This window comes from Pyrus communis, chromosome 15 (assembly GCF_041283825.1).
Source record: "Pyrus communis isolate YQ-2024b chromosome 15, ASM4128382v1, whole genome shotgun sequence".
Taxonomy (NCBI): domain Eukaryota; kingdom Viridiplantae; phylum Streptophyta; class Magnoliopsida; order Rosales; family Rosaceae; genus Pyrus; species Pyrus communis.
In genome coordinates, this window is record NC_142579.1 from 17,955,498 (window position 1) to 17,968,798 (window position 13,301).

Consider the following 13,301-nt stretch of genomic DNA (forward strand, 5'->3'; position numbering starts at 1 on the left):
CTTCGAAACTAGTGATCTCGACGTCCAAATCCTTCAAACGAACCACCCCGAGCCTCCTAGGGACCTCACCAAGCTACCTACAAGCTTGAAATTCCCTAAAACGTGAGAAATCACGTGTGCATGAACAGTACTCGAAATCGGACATCGTGGATTCGACGTGAAAACGATGGTGTTCTTACCTGAAAATGGTATGGTTGGACTCCTACAAGCCTCATGAGCTCGAATATGTGCTTGGATTCCACGATTTGTGAAGGTTTAATGGGTTTGGGTGTATGTCCGTACGTTTCAAGGGTAATGGGGAAAGGTACTGGGCACGGGTAAGATGCAGGGCAGGGGAAAAAGGGTGTGGGTGTGTGGGAGTATGTGTGTGGCTCAAAACATGCCAACAAAACCCGAAAACATAATGCAAAACTTAAAGAAATCGAACTAGGGGCAAATTCGTCTTTTCACGTTACGATTTTAGAATTTCTCGGGACGGGCTGTCACAACCTACCCACTTTACAAGAATTTCGTCCCGAAATTCAAAACAACCAAACAACAACCCCTTGTGATCAAAGAACAACCGAGGATACAAGTCCCTCATTCGATCTTCTGTCTCCCACGTAGCTTCCTCGACGGTATGATTCCTCCACAAAACTTTTACTAAGTTCACCCTCTTGTTCCTCAGAACCTTTTCCTTCCAATCTAGTATCGTCACAGGTTCCTCATCATAAGTCAAATCTGGATTAATTTCCAAGGGTTGAGGAGGTATCACGTGAGACGGATCAGCAACATAATGTCGAAGCATAGACACGTGGAAAATATTATGTACTCTAGCCAACTTCGGAGGCAACTCCAACCTGTAAGCTACCTCACCAACTCGCTCTGTGACCATGTATGGTCCAATGTACCTGGGACTCAATTTACCTTTCTTCCCAAACCGCACGACACCTCTCCACGGTGAAAGCTTCAGAAATACCCAATCTCCGACCTCGTACACTCTATCCGTAGCATGACGATCTGCTAAACTCTTCTGCCTGTCTTGGGCTACCTTCAAGTTAGACTTAATCACCTGAACATTCTGAGTAGTCTCCTCAACAATCTCCGGACCCACTAAGACTCTTTCTCCAACCTCTGACCAACACAACGGTGTGCGACAAGATCTACCATACAATGCCTCAAATGGCGCCATGCCGATACTCGAATGAAAGCTGTTGTTGTAGGCAAATTCCATTAAATCCAACCGCTGGTGCCAAGCATCACCAAACTGTAACACCGAAGCTCGCAACATATCCTCCAAAGTCTGAATAGTTCTCTCTGACTATCCGTCCATCTAAGGATGATACGCTGTACTGTAAAGTAGTCTCGTACCCAAAGCTTCCTGAAATGCCACCCAAAACTTATATGTAAATCGTGGATCACGATCCGAGACAATACTCACAGGGACACCATGGTACTTCACAATCTTCGAGATAAACAGCTCTGCTAATCGGCCCAAAGAATACTTCTCCCTCACAAGAATAAAATATGCTGACTTAGTGAGCCGATCAACGATCACCCAAATGCCATCAAAACCATTATGTGTACGCGGAAGCTTGTACACAAAATCCATAGTAATATTTTCCCATTTCCACTCTGGAACGGGAAGCGGCTGCAACAACCCAAACGGCTTCTTCCTTTCCGCCTTAACTTGCTGACAAACAACACACCTACTCACATACTCAGCTATCTCCCTCTTTATACCCGGCCAATAATAAAATGGTCGAATGGTATGATACATTTTAGTAGCTCCTGGATGCATTGCGTAAGCCGAGATATGTGCTTCATCGAGAATTTCCTTCTTCAAATCCAGATTATTAGGCACGAACATTTTACCCTCCTGCATCAACATGCCGTCCGATTCACGAACTCTGAGGTCTCTCCTCCTTCCTCGATCTCGAGCTTGAATTAGTTCCTGGGTTTCCCTATCCGCTATCTGAGCTTCAAGCACCCGATCTACTAAAATTGGCCTAACTTGAAAATTAGCAAGTAAAGCCACATCTCGATCTTCTGCTTCCAACCTCACTCCCGTAGAGCGTAAGTCCGCCAAAAGAGGAATACGACTTGCATACAACGCATTAATGCGGCCCTAAGACTTCCTGCTAAGTGCATCAGCAACTACATTTGCACGACCAGGGTGATAATCAATCGTGCAATCATAATCACTGAGCAACTCCAACCACCTCCATTAACGAAGATTAAGTTCCTTATGAGTAAACAGATATTGAAGACTCTTGTGATCTGTAAAGATCCTACATTTCTCTCCATAAAGGTAGTGTCTCCATAACTTCAATGCAAAGATAATAGCAGCCAACTCCAAATCATGTGTAGGGTAATTCAACTCATGAGGTCTTAACTGCCGTGAAGCATAAGCAATCACCCTACCATGCTGCATCAACACACATCCCAGACAATTCAAGGAAGCATCGCTATAAACCTCGAAATCACCACTATCGTCCGGGAGTGCTAATACAGGTGCATGAGTGAGACAATACTTCAACTGCTGGAAACTCTACTCACACCTATCATCCCACTCGAACTTAACGTCTTTCCTCGTTAACTTCGTCAATGGTAAAGCAATCACAGAAAAATCCTTAACAAACCGTCAATAATACGCTGCTAAACCAAGGAAGCTCCTCACCTCTGTGACGGTTCGCGGTTGCTCCCAACTCTCCACAGCTGCGACCTTCTGAGGGTCCACCAAAATACCCTTAGCTGAAACGATGTGCCCTAAAAACGCAACTTGGTCTAACCAAAACTGGCACTTGCTAAACTTAGCATACAATTGGTGCTCCCTCAACCTTTTCAACACCAAAGTAAGATGTCGAACATGCTCCGCTTTCGACTTAGAATACACCAGAATGTCGTCGATAAAAACAATAACAAACCTATCCAAATATGGCTGGAACACCCGATTCATTAAGTCCATAAATGCAGCTGGTGCGTTCGTCAACCCAAATGGCATAACCAGAAACTCGTAATGACCATAACGAGTCCTGAATGTCGTCTTAGGAACGTCATCTCTATTAATCTTTAGCTGATAATATCCAGACCTCAAGTCAATCTTGGAGAATACACAAGCACCTCAAAGCTGGTCAAACAAGTCATCAATACGTGGCAATGGATAACGGTTTTTAATCGTCACCCGATTCAATTGCCTGTAATCAATACACAGCCTTAAAGTTCCGTCTTTCTTTCTCACAAACAATACTGGAGCACCCCAAGGTGAAGTACTAGGCTGAATGAAACCTTTATCCATTAATTCCTGCAACTGAACCTTCAATTCCCTTAATTCAAAGGGAGCCATACGATAAGGAGTCAAGGAAATAGGATTAGTACCTGGAAGCAATTCGATAGTAAACTCCGTGTCTCGGTCTGGTGGTAAACCAGGTAAATCCTCGAGGAAAACATCGGGAAAATGTCTGACTACTCTCACATCCTCAACTCTACCAGGAGCGGCCTCATCCAACACCACATGAGTTAGGTACCCCTGGCAACCCTTAGACAACAACATTTTCGCTCGCAAAGCTGAAATAACACCATGTCTCACCCCACTCTGCTCGCCCACAAAAGTAACCACAGGTAGTCCAGGACGATGAAACGTAACTATTTTCTCGTAACAATCAATATTGGCATGATTGAAATGCAACCAATCTGTGCCCAAAATCACATCAAAATCAACAATGTCTAACGGGATAAGATCAGCTGGCATAACCACATCCTCTACTATCATTGGACATCCTCGGTACACACGATATACTATACATCTCTCCCCTCTAGGCATAGCGAACTCTAAATCATACCCTAGAGGTGTGGGGCGAGGTTGCGTCACTTGAGCAAATGTATGAGAAATCACAGAATGTGTAGCACCACAATCAATTAATACTCTAGCAAAATAGCCAAGGATATTTAACGTACCCATGATCAAATCCGGATTGTTCTGAGCATCCTGCAGAGAAATATTATGAATACGCCCCTGGGTCTGCTGTCGTCCACCTCGACCTCTGCTCGTCTGGCCACCACGACTCTGAGTGCCACGCCCCTGACTGGGCTGACCAGACTGCCTCGAAGACCCCGCATTACTCGTAGCAATCTCTCCCTGCTGGAACTGTCCTCCCTGGTACCACTGAGAACCGCCTGCTGAAGCTAGAGGATACGGCATATAGCCGCCAGAATATGGAGGATAACCACTCTGGGAATAGGGGTCTTGGGGATACTGATACTGTCCCAGGGCATAAGGAACAGCATCGCCCTGATAATGGTAGGCACTACCTCGACCTGCCTGTCCATAACCACCCGGACCCTGAATCTGCTGAATCGGTGCAGGTGGTGGCATGAAAGTCTGCTGCGGCTTCTACTGCTGACTCTGGGGACAATTTGCAGCTCGATGTCCCATCTGCCCACAGGTGAAGCAACCACTACTGCCATGCCTACACTCACCAAAATGCCGATTATTACACCTGCGGTAAACTGGAGCTCTACCTCTACCACCATCACCCTGTCTCTGGCCTCTAGCACTACCAGCAAACCTACCTCCACGTCCCTGACCAATGGCGCTGAAACCACCGCTAGAAGAGCTAGAACTAGAGCCACCCCTCTTGAAGTTCTGCGTCCTACGAGGCCCGAGCGACGACTGACCTTTACCCTTATCCTCTTTCTTCTGATTACCATCCTTCTCTTCCTCTTCACTCTCGCTCGGCATGTTTTCTGAATCCTCAATCCTCAACAATATCTCGTAGAAATCCTGGTAGGTATCACAGTGGGTGGTGGTCGCCATCGAACACCACTCTTCTTAGTACCTAGGCGGAAACGACGAAGCATCTCTGCCGGATTACCAGCAACGTCTGGATGGTAGCGAGACAGATCAGTGAATCTCCGATAGTACTCATTCGCCGTCATCTTCCCCTGTCTCAGCTCGGTGAACTCTTGCTTCTTACGATCAATATACTCAGGAGGCACAAACCTTCTCTTGAACAACTCTTTGAAAACATCCCAATCAATCCTCTCAGCTGGAGTCAAACGACGAAGTTCCTGCTCCCACCAGGTTGCAGACTCCGTACCCAGGAACCATGATGTCGTCTCAACCCACCTCTCAACAGGAAGGTTCCCCTGATTGTGCAACACACGAAAAGTCTTCTCAATGTGCTATAACCATCGCTCTGCGCCCTCATGACCCTCATTACCTTCGAACTTATCCAACTTCAAATTGTACATAGTCTCCAGAGGAGTCCTCTAGGGAGGGCGGATCGCAAATTGAATAGCTGTAGCAATTGCTTCCCCTAGCTGAACAATATCGGGGAAACTAGGCTCAACAGAGCGACGTGGTTCCCGACGAGGCGGCATAATTCTGACAGAAGACACCAAAACCATTAGAATACTCACAAAAGCACAGGACTGCCAAACCTAGGCTCTGATACCAAACTGACACACCTCGACCGAGATCAGGGCATGCTGGCCGTCACGTGGAAGTGACGTAGCCATGTGCACTGTGCGGAAGCTAAATAAAATGATAATAGCAGTAGCAATACGAATAAATAAAAACTGATTTTACATATAGTAATAACAAGTGCAAAGCAAGTGCGACGCCTAGGTCAGAGCATAAAGCCTAAGCAGTCCAAATGCAAATGACGCGACAACAGTACACCCGAAGGTGGCCCTACGCTGGTGATTGTCTGTCAGAAATGCCGGAAAAGCCCTTTGGGAAACCACCAAACCTGCTAGACAACTAGAACCTGGAGGGGCGCAAAACAAAAGCGTGAGTGGGCAAAAACAAAGCTTTTCTAAAACCATTTAATAAATAAGTTCTAACCCCTCGCCGTAAAACTTGTATACTTCCCAGAAACCATATATACGTATATATATACCAATCATGCTCAAGAATATGCCATGCCAAAACCTCACAATGAAATGCAAGTGCCCAGGTATAAATCATATCAATAGCATATAATATGGCAGCCGGAGTCACCTAACGTGACCTGTACGGCTGCATCTAGAGCTCAAATCTCAATATCAATAGCTAGACCTGCACACGAGTCGGAACCACCTATAGTGGTCTGTACGACAAGACTGGGTGTAACATATAAACGCTCTAGTGCTACGATCACGTGAAGGCTGGGCGAGTAATCGCGGGTGACCTACGGAACCACCTAAAGTGGTCTGTACGACAGGACTGTGCACCTAACTTGGATCCAAGCTGAGCGTGTGGTGCGGGAGGTGAACATCACGTGAAGGACTGTGCCCTACTCTGGGCGGGAGCACTAACACCGGGGGTGCAGGTTATGAGCTCTCTAAACTTCTCGAATCACTACTGAATATAGACATGAATAACACTTACCTGTGCGTCCACAGCACCAATACACACCCATATATGCCAATGCAAGTAATTATGCATAACCAATGGCAATATAAAATATGGCATATAACTATTAAACATTTAAATCAATTTCTAGGAAAATATAAGTATATAGGTATATACAGAAAACAAAAAGCCCACTCACTGGTATGTGGAAGGGTCGTAGCCCCCCTGCCTCGAGTGACTACGCTCGTCCTCGGGATAGGTATCACCTATATGCGAAACAACTACAAAAACGTTAATTTTAAAGTACATAACCAAACCTTTCGTAATAACTTCTCATACAATGCTCAAATGGGGCAATTGAATATACCAACGTGCTCTACTCAACCTCAGGAACATCCCCATATTTTTAAAATAATTTTCCTCCGTCGCACGCGCCTGCCACGCGCAGGCACGTGCCTGGTACGCTGACGGCGTCAACTGACACCGTAGGGAATATTCCGTCAATTTTAACAGATTCCGTCAACGGCATCAGGAATATTCCGTCAGACTTGACGAAATATTCCGTCGTCTTCTCCGGCGGGCCTCCGGCGCCGTCGCCGACGCCGGAAAATCGGGAATTTTTCAAACGTTGATATCTTCTTCGTTTTTCATCCAAATTTCACAAAATTGGTACCAAAATGAAGCTTGGAACTATAGGAACACAATTATACTACTTTCAAGGGTTAAAAACCACGAAATCTCACCTGAAAATTCAACCTAACTCCGGCCAACTTCGAAACTAGTGATCCTGACGTCCAAATCTTTCAAACGAACCACCCTGAGCCTCCTAGGGACCTCACCAAGCTACCTACAAGCTTGAAATTCCCTAAAACGTGAGAAATCACATGTGCATGAACAGTACTCGAAATCGGACATCGTGGATTCGACGTGAAAACGATGGTGTTCTTACCTGAAAATGGTATGGTTGGACTCCTACAAGCCTCACGAGCTCGAATATGTGCTTGGATTCCATGATCTGTGAAGGTTTGATGGGTTTGGGTGTATGTCCGTACGTTTCAAGGGTAATGAGGAAAGGTACTGGGCACGGGTAGGATGCAGGGTAGGGGAAAAAGGGTGTGGGTGTGTGGGAGTATGTGTGTGGCTCAAAACATGCCAACAAAACCCAAAAACATAACGCAAAACGTAAAGAAATTGAACTAGGGGCAAATTCGTCTTTTCACGTTACGTTTTTAGAATTTCTCGGGACGGGCTGTCACAATTTCCCCGTGGCGTTATCTGAGCACACCACATGGATAATTGAGGCAACAGTCGTAGTGGAGGGAAATAAAAATTTTGGGGGAACCTTTTCCCTCCAAATCCTTCGATCTTTGTAGAAAGCAGCAAAAAGAGGATTTTAATCCCAAGTTTTCACCTAATTCATTAACTCTCATCTCCCATCTTTCCTTACATCTTTAATTCCCTCTCTTTAATTTCCAACTCTCCTTACATCTGTAATGGATCAGTAACTTCATTCAATCATGGAAATACCACCCAAGTCGTCTCCTCCAACCCTATTGAATACACCAACAGCCAAAACTCCTCACGAAATCCTCTTTTATACATCAACAGTCATACCTCATCCTCCAATCATCATTAATACTCCACCTCCCAAAACCAGTCTAGTCCTATTTTATACTCCTACTCCCACATATGTTTGTCCTACACCCAATTCCAAATCTCAGAAACCAGTCACTGTGAATACACCCTTGGCAAAGAACCAAAGTCTGGCAACAAGTGGCCACACTCAGGGCTTAGAGGTGGTAGACTTCATTACAACCTTCTGTTTTCAGGTGTACATCACTTAAACCACTATCTTTTCTTTTGCAAAAAAAAAAAAAAAAAAAAAACACGTTCAGTTGGTTAGGGAAATCAAACATGCTCGTAGTGAGTTCAGAATTGTTGAAAAGGCAACCAAGAATTAAAAACAGAGGCAACAGAGATTATTGCCTCCCTCCACCATTTGAAGTACTTGAACAAACTCAGCTAATAGAGAAATCCAAAGGATGCACCTCCACTAAGGAGGAAATGGAATTGAGGAAAACTTATTGTGCATGAAAGGATTAATTCTTTTAAGTTTTATACCCAACGTGTGCTACCCAATGATCAACCCATTCATAAGTAATCATACCCGAGGTCCTTGGATTTGGTAACAATTCACTAAATTAAGTTTCCGTGCGTGGGATGTGTACATATTTTTTGGTTCTCAACTCATTCCAGAATGCTTGTAAGAGTGGATGTGGTAGTGGGATAAGTACATTTCTTGGAGCACAAATGTACGCATAATATCTTTAACATTTGGTGTGGGGGTTAGATGACAACGTGGTTTTTTGGCTCTCAAATGTTCAAACTATGTGTTTAGCATTGCCTATGGGAGTGGTGATATGTTTCTGTGTATTTTTCATATTTTGTATCAATGATCCCTTTGAATATCTATTGTGTGCTTCTGGAAAGACCTAACTGACAAGACTACAGCAAAGCAGACATAAAAATTCATAACTACTCATAAACCCACACACAACCAAAACCACCCCATTAAATATGACTATACAAACTGAATAATTCCTAGCAACCACAACACATCCTTAATATAGTTATAAAAAAAAGGTTAAGGATTTGGACAGAATTTCAAACCAATTGGTTGTAAACTGTATACGAACTGAATATACCTACAACAGACCATCATATATATGTCCCATCCATCCAGATTTTTGTTGGTGTAAATAATTTAATGACATCTAAACTAATCTCCTATAAACACAAGCCAAGGACAATAAAGATCCCAACATTTACTTCATCCACAACCATGGCAACCGTAGATATCATGTGTGATTCGAGGAATGTTGCTAATTTCATGATCCGACCGATCAAATTGCAAAGTGAATATCAAATTCAGAAATTACTCACGGTCCGTCATTGTGTGGCATCAAAAATGCAACGAACAGGAGTCTATCTTGGTTATGGTACAACAAAATTTGTACGAAGCGTTGTACAAATCGGCCAAGTACAAATGCCAAATACATAGCCCAAAGCATAAGTATGATGAACTAGTTCTAAATAAGGAGGAAGATGTACATCGTACGTCAATCACTTTATGAGCGACAAACTAGCTCTAACAAGAGTGTGACTCCGGTTTCTTTGATGCGTTTAAGAAATTTCATTCGTATCTCCATCGTAACCGCAGGGAAATGATTAGGACTACATTTTGCCGTCGCATAAGGAGGACATTGTAGGAGACAGTCATGATTACAAGGAGTATGAGTACGTAAAAAAGACTCAAACAAGCCACTAAAAGGATCCTTAGGGTAAAGTTTGCCTTCTTATATATTTACGACTTGTTGTTATGTACATTAGGTGCACTTTTTTAAGTATATCATAATGTCAAGCTTTTTTAAGTGACTCAAGTGTTATTGTTATAAATGTTCATAAGCTATCACAAATATTCATATACATTCAACATATGTCACAGTTTACGTAGCACAATTTCCAACACTGGTGTGGCACTGAAACGTTCTAAAACAACTATGCCCACATAAAAATATTAGTTCATCCCCCATCAAATTACACTTCAATGTCTTCACAACTACAACACAATGTATCACAACCCATCACAAGTTTTACACCTATATATCTAAATTCCAAATTCACTGTTTCAACCAGGTGTAGTCCAAACCACCCACCATTATAGACTCAAATCCCTGATTTATAAAAACCCAGTGAAATCGACCCTTCACTAGCTCACAAACTCCCTTTCTGCCTCTCTTTCACCCCGACTATAACCCTCACCCGTCCATCTCTTTGATAAAAACACACCTGGTGAAATTTTTTTTTTTAAAGGTATAAAGGTATAGGATTTTACCGGGTCCCAATCAATCGACCTGAAATCAAACCCTTCCAACCTCACCAGCTCCTTCTCTCTGCCTCTATTTCCTATCGAAGAAAACCCTAATCTCCCCCTCTCTCGCCGACAAAAACACCCCTACTAAACGAAAAAAATTAAAGGTATAAGATTACTCTCCTCCTCTCTTGCCGACAAACGCCCCAAGTGAACAAAAAAAAATTAAAGATATAAGATTACTCTCCCAAACTGGAATCGATCGCAGTCGCAACGCTGCTTTAGCCTCACTGGAATTGATCCTCACCCCATCTCCATGTCTCTGCCTCTCTTTCTTTCCCTCTACAATGCGCGAACATATCCTTCAGCTCCCCGCCTTCAACTTTTTCTCTGACAAACACATACCCACCGAATAAAAAAAAATTGAATGTTTAATTACACTAGGTCACAACAACTCAGTTCTACCGTGAGCTCAGCAACACCACTGTTAGATTGCAGTCTGCACACAAGGTGTGTTTTTGCGGTTCGCACCTTACAATATGGGTAACATTATTTGTATAGGTAAATTAGTAGGCAAGTTTTAATATATATATATATATATATATATATATATAGAGAGAGAGAGAGAGAGAGAGAGAGAGAGAGAGAGAGAGAGAATAATATAACATGAAAAAATGTAGTATAAAAAATAAAGTATAAGAAATACAAATAACAAGAGAGATAAGAGAGAATATAGAGATTGGGAGGAGAAATATGAGTGTATCATTAGAGCCCTTCATATAGGGTAAGAGTTACTTGAAAGAGAAGCCCAAGTGCCTCTAATTACATCAATGATTAATAAGAGATTAACTACACAATTGGTTACAAATGTGGACAGCCACATAGACATAAATATTTACAACACTCTCCCTTGGATACCTGTGCATTAATAAATTTAAGTTCACCATTGATGATAGTTGTCCTAATAAAAACCTTGCTTGGAAAACCCAATGGGACAAAACCAAAGTGAAGGAGAAAAATCAAGTACAACTTTGAAACCACTAATAAGGTATTGGACACGCATTTTGCTGCTTCGCTAAAACCTTGCTAGGAAAAACCTAGTGGGATCAAAACTTGGTCGGAGGGCAAAGAACACAACACGCTTGTATGTCCATAATTGCAACATTATAGTTCAGTTTGAACTAAACGAAGTACTCTTTGAGTCAACATATACCAAATTTAGCTAGAAAATGTATTGAGTACATATTTTGAGCTTTATGCTCTTCATTTGAAATCTTTGATGAAGAGTTTCATGGCATTCTCTATTCTTTATAAAATTGGTTCAATGGAGAGACCAAAACTAAAAATCTTAAGTAGTATGTAGCCTCCACATGCTATGAGTCTCACGTACTTGTAGAAATGTGGTTGCATAAATGGTGACAAAAAAATACTCATGTCTCTACTATGGAGCACCATAACGTAATTAGTGAGCTTGTTTCATTACAAACACACAAGAATAACATTTAGAGGTATAAATTATAGGTTCCCTTATTTCATGTTTTTTAATGGCTCTCAAAATGGAATTTACCTCTTCAATTTGGCCAACCATTTTACAATATGTCGACAATTTGTGATTGAATAGACCTTGATGGGAAAACGGGTTTGGATAGCCCTTTATGATGTGAGTAGCTACTATAATCCTCAATTTGTGATCTAACAATTCTCCCATTCCGATGCGCATGCGTGATTTTATAAGTATTTCATTGTTTGGGTACAATGCCTCTTCAGGGCTTCTATTGTCACATTTAGGACAAACATCTTAAGATGAATTACTTGAGATTTGGGTGATAACCACCTATGGAGCGTTATTTTCAATTAGGGCTTGAACTTTATTAATCTTTACTTATGAGGAATTCAAAGTTTAGAACCTATACATGTGTCATCCTTTAGGCATGCAACAAATTAATCAACGTCACTTATGACTTTATATAGTTTGGATGAGACAAATGAGGATGTATCAACACTAATTCTCGATGTTCTTTGAAAACAATCATTTCTCCCCCGAACGTCAGGAATATTGTCTAACCAAAGTGACAATCCACAAAACTATGGTAACTATGAGCAAAACTTGAAACAAATTGACTTGAATCCCAATTTTAAATGATTAAAACCATCTTTGTATACACAATTACTTGTTGGTTGGAAAATAAAAATCAACCGAAATGATAATGATGATGCATGTGATCATAATGCATCTCCCAAGCAAAAATTTGTAATGAACAAAACACTTAAAGCTTGTGGTAAGCCATGAGAGTTATGTGCTCAAAATTAATCCCAAATGGCATGAAATGGCCTACCAAATTTGGGAATTTCGCTTGTAATTGCAAGTAAATATTATAATGACCATAGATACATCTAAGTCATTGGTCAAATAATCCACAATAAGATACTGAATAAGCTCACAAATACACTTATAAATTCTCCAGAAAAAATACAAGATCCAAAGTAAATTTTAGATAGTCTGAGGACCAAGTTTCCGTGTGAGCAATCCTTGCAAGGACATGCGCAATGAACTATGTTAAGGCATAGAAATATATCAAGGATAATCATACATCTCATTGTGGATGGAGAGTGGCGAAGATAATTATCCCATGATTGGGTCACTGAACTTCTAGTTCATGAAAAGCGTACACTACTTCCATGATTGTGTAATACAATTCATAAAAGAAAAAAGTAGGAGCTTCCGTTGAAAAAATGAATTGAACGATATACAATTTGATATGATAATAAATTGAATTAATGAATTCATAGTAACATAAAAAAAATTGAAATAAACAAAATTGAAATTAACATAATAAAAGTGCCGAAAAATAAATAAAATAAAGAGCCAAGCTATATATGGGAGATAACTCAATTGCTAATTGCTTGTAAGCTCAACGTGGGAGAATAAACTCAACCACAAAGAATGGAATAAAATGATTTTCCATATGTCCACTGAGTTCAAATTCATGGGAGAATCGTAAAAAATTTCTCAACCATTTTTCTTGTTTTAATCAAGACTTGGTAAAAATACACCAAATGTTTTAGCGCATGGCAGGGTCGTGCTCGATGCCATATCATAAGTGCCACAGAAAA

At 41.6% G+C, this 13,301-nt stretch overlaps 1 pseudogene; it reads right to left on the bottom strand.

Moving 5' to 3' along the window:
* Nucleotides 1-451: 451 nt before the first annotated feature.
* On the bottom strand, nucleotides 452-4,354 carry LOC137722304 (uncharacterized; annotated as a pseudogene).
* Nucleotides 4,355-13,301: the final 8,947 nt, after the last annotated feature.